The sequence below is a fragment of the Saccostrea cucullata genome, unplaced genomic scaffold (assembly GCF_032062105.1).
Source record: "Saccostrea cucullata isolate Sc308-1 unplaced genomic scaffold, CSIRO_AGI_Scuc_v1 ctg3697, whole genome shotgun sequence".
Taxonomy (NCBI): Eukaryota; Metazoa; Mollusca; class Bivalvia; order Ostreida; family Ostreidae; genus Saccostrea; species Saccostrea cuccullata.
In genome coordinates this window covers 39,796-47,796 of record NW_026932510.1, presented here as the reverse complement: position 1 = coordinate 47,796, position 8,001 = coordinate 39,796, and positions in this window count along the sequence as shown.

Here is an 8,001-nt window from a genome sequence, read left to right as displayed (position 1 = left end):
AATGTTACTCTTACAATTTTCAGGGTGTTTGCGAAAAACACAATTGCAAGTTTTTGCATATTTGTGTGAAATGTAATGGTTCACATCCTTCTTTACATTGTAGATCTTCCCAGAATAACAATGTCAAACAATTCCCCCAGTCTAGGCCCACACAACAGCAGTTCCGCCCAAGATTCCCACAGCGAGCAATTCGACCTACATTATAAGTTATGGGATTTAGGCCATTCTCCAATTAAAACCAACAATCTTCACAAATTATTGATAAATTATCCTGACAGAAAAGTTGCCAACATATTAGGGCAGGGTTTTGAGAAAGGGTTTTTGTTAAATTATCAGGGCCCTAGAGTAAGGGTTGAATATAAAAATATGAAGTCTGCAATTCAACACTCTAGCGATCTAGAAGAAAAGATTAAAAAGGAAATTGGATTAGGTAGGGTTTTGGGTCCTTTTTCAGCCCCCCCCCCCCCCCATATCAAATTTAAGATGTAGCCCAATAGGTTTATTACCTTAAAACAAGGTGGATGGCGTATGATAACCAATCTTTCACATCCTTATGGTGATAGTGTTAACGATTACATAGATCAGCAAGATTGTACTGTCAGCTATGCTTCGTTTGATGATGCAATTAACATAATTCAAAACAAAGGAAAAGGGGCCCTTATGGCAAAGATGGATATTTCTAGTGCATTTAGGCTTTTACCAATCAATCCTCAGGAATTTTGTCTGCTAGGTTTTAAGTTTAATAATTCATATTATATTGACAAGTGTTTGCCAATGGGGTGTTCAGTATCTTGTTCACTGTTTGAAAAATTTTCATCATTTTTACATTGGGAATTAGAACAAAGGTCACAAAAGGATGGTATTGTTCATTACTTAGATGATTTCTTTTTTGCTGGATCAGCGAATTGTAGTGAATGCAGAGAATTAATGTATCATTTTCAAGAACTGAGTCAATTTTTAGGAGTTCCAATTGCATCAGAAAAACTCAAGGTCCTTGTACAAAATTAACATTTTTAGGGTTAGGAATAGATTCTGTTGAAGAGACAATTTTTGTTCCAAAAGAAAAAGTGGATGAATTGTTGGAAAAGATAAAGTATGTTCAGTGTAGTAAAAAAGTAACAAAGAAAGAATTAGAATCGCTTGTTGGTTCACTTGCCTTTGTTGTAAAAGCACTACCGGCTGGTAGGGCATTTTGTAGGAGAATTTACGGGGCACTACAAGGTGTTGATAGATCTTTTCATTTGATTAGAATATCTAATGAGATTAAGTTGGACCTTCAGATGTGGGTTGTATTTCTGCAAAATTTTAATGGACTAACTCGGTTTCCATCAGTAGATTGGTCAGATAGTGATATGTTCCAATTTTATACAGACAGTTCAGGGTCGGTTGGGTGTGCTGTTGTTTTTGGCGATGAATGGAGTGTGTTAGCTTGGCCGGCAAGTTGGTCTCAGGAGATAAAGAAGGATATTACTTTGTTGGAGCTCATTCCAATATTGTTAGGTACTGTTATTTGGGCAGAAAAACTAGCTTCTAATAAATTGCTATTACATGTAGACAATTTAGCACTTGTTCACATAATTAACAACAAAACGTCAAAAATAAGAGAGTTATGGTTTTGTTGAGAGCCTTGGTCCTCAAAACATTGCAAAATAATATTCAGATCAAATGTCAACATATTCAAGGTATTAAGAATGATAAGGCAGATGCTCTTTCTCGTTTTCAGTTTTCGAGGTTCCATCAGCTGGCTCCTGGGGCTCGGCCTTATCCCTGTCCAGTTCCTATGCAATTTTGGCAAATTATTCATCAACTGTAGAGAACCTGGTAGATGCTAGCATTTCGGACAATACAAACAAAGTTTATAGGCAGGGCATTCAAACCTTTATTAAATTTAGAGTAGATAACTCTTTTCCACAATTGTGGCCTCCTCCACCTGTTGACTATGTCATCAATTTTGTTGCACACATGTCAGAGAAAAAATGCGCCTTTTCAACCGTCAAGTGTTATCTGTCTGGTCTGAGCTTTTTTATAAACATTCATGGATGGCCAAATTCTGTGGAGTCATTTTTAATTAAAAAACTGCTTACTGGTTACAAAAAGTTGACTGTGTCTAGTGATATTAGAAGGCCTATTACCTTGCACTTATTAGGTCGTATCATAAATACCTTGCCATATGTTGCACATTCTTTATATGAGGCAACATTATTTCAATGTGCCTATTCAGTAGCAATTTTTGCATTGCTTAGAGTCAGTGAAGTAGTAGACCTTCAATCTGAAAGTGTTCAGTTTTTACAAGACCATGTTAGTCTACTGATTAAAAGTTCTAAGACTGATCAAATGCACAGGGGTTCAGCAGTTAAAGTTCCAAAGCATGCCCAGTCATTAATTTTGTTTACAATACTGCAGAAATTTCTTGCAATGCGTCAGACAATTTCAACTACAGAATTTTTTGTGCATTTCAACTCCAAGCCTTTGACTCAGTATCAGTTTTCTACAATGCTCAATAAATGTTTATCATTTTTGAATATAAACACATCGGTTTTTAAATCTCATTCTTTTAGAATTGGTGGGGCCACACATCTGTATTTAAATGGTATGAGCGAAGCTGAAATCAAAACCATTGGCAGATGGAGTTCTGCTGCCTACAAGTCATATAGAAGGCCAATTGTTTAATAAGTTATATGCAAATTTATTTTGTTCAAAATCATTTCAGATTGCATTTGGATCATTGGTTCATCTTTGATATTTTGGGCTCAGAAATATGCTCAACAGAGAATGCTTAACAACCTGGGATTTGAATCACATAGGATAATTTGGCATGGAATAAGGGGTATGGTTTGGTCACAGCTTTATCCAACTATCCAAAAGAAATTAAAAGATAACCCACCAACAATCCTAGTAATACACTGTGGTGGCAATGATATTGGTAATCCGCATAATACGTTGAAGGGTTTACAAATGTACATGAAATCTACCATTGTAAATATTTCACAATTAATGCCAAAGACAGTTATTGTTTGGTCTCATATTTTACCACGAAGTAATTGGACCTTATGTCTTTCTAACAATGATGGAGAAAATTGGAGAAGAAGAATCAATTCTACACTTGCTACTTTTGTTGTTAAGAAAATGTGTGGGGCCTCCATTAAATATCCTGATATTTTAAAAAGACATGTAGCCCTTTTTCGCAAAGATGGTGTACACTTGTCAGACTTGGATAATGACTTGTTTGTGAATTCTTTAAGAAATGCTCTGGGGGTGTTTTTGTCAACCACTGACAGATTTTATCCTACTACTCCCACATGTACTTGTTAAGTCTTGTCATGGCCAATCCTTGAAGTTGTGAAGTTGCGTATTTGAAAATTGAAATGTATACAACTACTGGTTGAGTGTTAATTGATAAATATGTATTTGTATTGGTGAATGCAAAATTGACCGCCTAGATTTGTTGGCGGATGACCCACAAAAAATGTGTTTTGTGGTTCATTTGACAGAATTTTGCAGAGAATGCCACCTCCTTTGGGCACTGTTTTTTCCAGGTCCCTTGGGTCAAGGTGGTGTTTCTACTGCTTTGAGTTGTTTGTGTATATGCTGCCATATCGATTTGAAGATCGGCGCATATTTTGTTGTTTTGTTGAAAAAATTGTGAATAAATGGCCATGACAAGTACGCCAAACATTAATTATTTGTAATATTTTAATTAGGTTAGGTCAATAAGGTCATTAGGATATTAAGTATCAATTTGTAGAAATTATTGTTATTGGTCTTCCAATGGTAAAGAACAATGGTTTGTAAGGGGTGCTTTGCTGTCTAAAAATAATAAAGTTTATCTCCTCTGGATAAACTAGGTTATTTTGAGCACATAATTATTGACTAAAGAAAGATAGACAAGTCTTACTTGTCACATTAATACAACTGGGCATGCGCAAGGTAAACTTCCTTTTCCTGTTGAACAACAAAGCTGCTGGTACCAAAAATTTTAACTGAAGAACCCTCCCACCCTCTCCAAGTTATAACTTCTGCAGAAATGCTTGGCCTTAGAAGAATTTTTTATAGAATTAATTGATGTTAAAATATTGTATATGAATTGATGAGCTTATTACTCTTCAGTTGTATTTTAATGTTTTTGATGTGTGTAGAACAAAATTTCTGCTGCTGTTTTAAATTTATATTTTCAGCGTCATGGACCATAAGATGATTGATCGTATGCATATCAACAAAGACTCGAGATAAAACAGAGAATTTATGAGCCAGTGACTTTAAAGAATTTTGTGTAGTGATGGTATAAAAACTATATTAATGGCAGAATTTTGCAGAGAATGCCACCTCCTTGGGGCACTGTTTTTTCCAGGTCCCTTGGGTCAAGGTGGTGTTTCTACTGCTTTGAGTTGTTTGTGTATATGCTGCCATATCGATTTGAAGATCGGTGCATATTTTGTTGTTTTGTTGAAAAAATTGTGAATAAATGGCCATGACAAGTACGCCAAACATTAATTATTTGTAATATTTTAATTAGGTTAGGTCAATAAGGTCATTAGGATATTAAGTATCAATTTGTAGAAATTATTGTTATTGGTCTTCCAATGGTAAAGAACAATGGTTTGTAAGGGGTGCTTTGCTGTCTAAAAATAATAAGGTTTATCTCCTCTGGATAAACTAGGTTATTTTGAGCACATAATTATTGACTAAAGGAAGATAGACAACTCTTACTTGTCACATTAATACAACTGGGCATGCGCAAGGTAAACTTCCTTTTCCTGTTGAACAACAAAGCTGCTGGTACCAAAAATTTTAACTGAAGAACCCTCCCACCCTCTCCAAGTTATAACTTCTGCAGAAATGCTTGGCCTTAAAAGAATTTTTTATAGAATTAATTGATGTTAAAATATTGTATATAAATTGATGAGCTTGTTACTCTTCATTTGTATTTTAATGTTTTTGATGTGTGTAGAACAAAATTTCTGCTGCTGTTTTAAATTTATATTTTCAGCGTCATGGACCATAAGATGATTGTTCGTATGCATATCAACAAAGACTCGAGATAGAACACAGAATTTATGCGCCAGTGACTTTAAAGAATTTTGTGTAGTGATGGTATAAAAACTATATTAATGGCAGAATTTTGCAGAGAATGCCACCTCCTTGGGGCACTGTTTTTTCCAGGTCCCTTAGGTCAAGGTGGTGTTTCTACTGCTTTGAGTTGTTTGTGTATATGCTGCCATATCGATTTGAAGATCGGCGCATATTTTGTTGTTTTGTTGAAAAAATTGTGAATAAATGGCCATGACAAGTACGCCAAACATTAATTATTTGTAATATTTTAATTAGGATAGGTCAATAAGGTCATTAGGATATTAAGTATCAATTTGTAGAAATTATTGTTATTGGTCTACAATGGTTTGTAAGGGATGCTTTGCTGTCTAAAAATAACCACGTGTTTTGATGTTTGACGCATCCAGAGTTTTTATCGCTGTTTCAACACTTGGAATTTATTTTCATTTATAAATTAATTTAATCAATATCTCAATCTCCCAATCCACTGATTGATATAAATAAAAACATTTAGAAATGGTTTCTTAAACAGATCTATTTTAATATACGTCTTTCATATACCAATAGTTTTCCTACATGTATAGGAGCTGTCGACAAGGTCTTTTCCTGATAGGATATATAATATACCTGTATACTCTAGATAAATAAATTCTATTTACATATTTATACCAGATTTAGGGTACATGTTAGACAGGGGTACATTGTATATTGTTAAAATATTGCAAAGAAAAATTGTCTTCCTTTTTTGAGATCCGCTCCACCACTCTCAATATACTTCGCGATCGCGTCGATCACATGTAAACATTGATTCATCGGTGCATACTACTTAAACTTTTGTTAAATTGTTTGTATTAATGTTGAAACTAAACATACATCTTCCTCGCTTTTTTTCAAATCTAGCAAAAATGTGTAAAAACGACAGTCAAGACTCAACATATTTGTATTTTCTATCAATAAAAAAATACTCTGATGTCAACAATCGATGTAACAGGGGTACCAGAGAGGGACATTCATTTTAATTAATTGCGTACTTTTTAAATTTAAGCTGCATGTTCGCATGAATTTGCTCCCGGATTATAAAAGAGATCTTTTACGAACAAATAAAAACACTTTCAATTGTCAGCATAATTATTATTTTTTAAATAAAAAATATTGTTGTACTTTGAGAACAAGGTCCTGTTAATGTAGAAAAGGAAAAACAAAGAAAAAAAGGAAAACTGTTAAATTGAACTTTCAAAATGTTTTTTTTTTCGAATCATTTATATATAGCTTTTTTGCATGAAATAATTTTATAAGGAATTTCATTTTTTAAAAATAATATACATGTATAGTAGATCTACCGTATCATGAATCATGATTAAATAAATTAAACTTTAAAAATGTTGTTTTGTGTAATTTTCTTGTTGCACAAAGACACTTAAATTTAATGAAATTAAAACAAGCAAAAACACCCGAGTGAAAACAAAATGTTCTAAATGTTCTAACTTAAATAGAGCTGGTCAAGTAAATGTGATGAGAGATAGAGAGAGAGAGGATGGAGGGTAGATAAAAATATTTATATTGAATCTATTTATCTAGTATTGAGAAATGTGAAACTCTATTGAAAAAGATGAGTTTTCAAAACAAACAAAATAATAAAATACTGTAAAATGAAAGAAAAAAAATCTTTTGTTCTCTAAACTACATGTTTGGCTATTTATTTTCAAGATCTCCAAATTTAATATACATGTAACTCTTTGTTACTTACGTGTTCAAATGTTTTAAGCATTATCTGATTAATCCCTAAAGCCATGAAGAACTTTGTCTTTCACAAAAGTTCGATAAGCATTGAATGTCTCTTAACAGATCAATTACCATGCTAAAAACCCAATTCATCACTGGGCTTATAATCTCATTGCAGTTATCAGTGTGGAAGATATTGTTTAACCTGCCATCAAATTATGGATAAATATTATTATATATGAACATAATATGATTTTATTTGTTTTGATTGATTTTGGCCGCAGTGCACGGGATGGGGGTGGGGTGTCCTTTTATATATCCGTAACATGTAAGATTTTACAAGGGCATATCCAAGCTTCTGGCACGGGACCAGAATGGAATTCATTCTCTGTAAAACTCGCTTCATAAAATAAAATTAGAAAACACAATCATTAGAATGAAGGGGATTTTTTTTAAAATTAAGTCATAAAATAATATGATGAGTTTTCTAAGATGCTTACATCCCTACAAAAATCTGAAAATTCAAAACTCATCCAGTTCACAGATAGTTGTCAGGAAATATGTTATACAAAACAGTCATATTTAACTGACTGTATATTTAGGCAGGAACAATTACCTGTTATTAATTTTTAACCCACCCTTAATCCAACAAAATCTTTATATTAAACTACATGATTCATAAAAATTACATGATATAGTTATTATTGGTTTGTCTACTGGATATTTTTTTAATTAATGAGGAAAAAATGACGAACCAATTTTGTTCGAAATTCTTAATAAATTTATGTAAATGGCATCTTTAATTTAATTCTATTGGTAAGCTTCTAAAACCATCCATTTCATAAAATAAAACCAGATTTTGTTATTCTAGAGTGTCATTATACATGATTAACAAGACTGAATTCATAGCAATTCAGTTCCAGGCTCGTAGTGCTCATGATCGCTGTGCGATTTTAAAAAAGGGAATGCTCAGAATTAAAGGTACAAATATAAAATGAAGAATAATACGCAGTATTATTTCAAACCTAAATAAAAAAGTGAATTTACAAGTTGTAGGGTTAATGGTACTGGGTGTAGGAGAGACACCACGTGCACCAAAAACATGGGAAGTAAAACATATACATTTATTCATTTTAACTCGTGTTCACAAGAATTGTAAGTTTCTGCCATTTTTACCCCTTTCCCCCCACCAACACACACATAATTTTATAATCCTACCAATGTTAATCC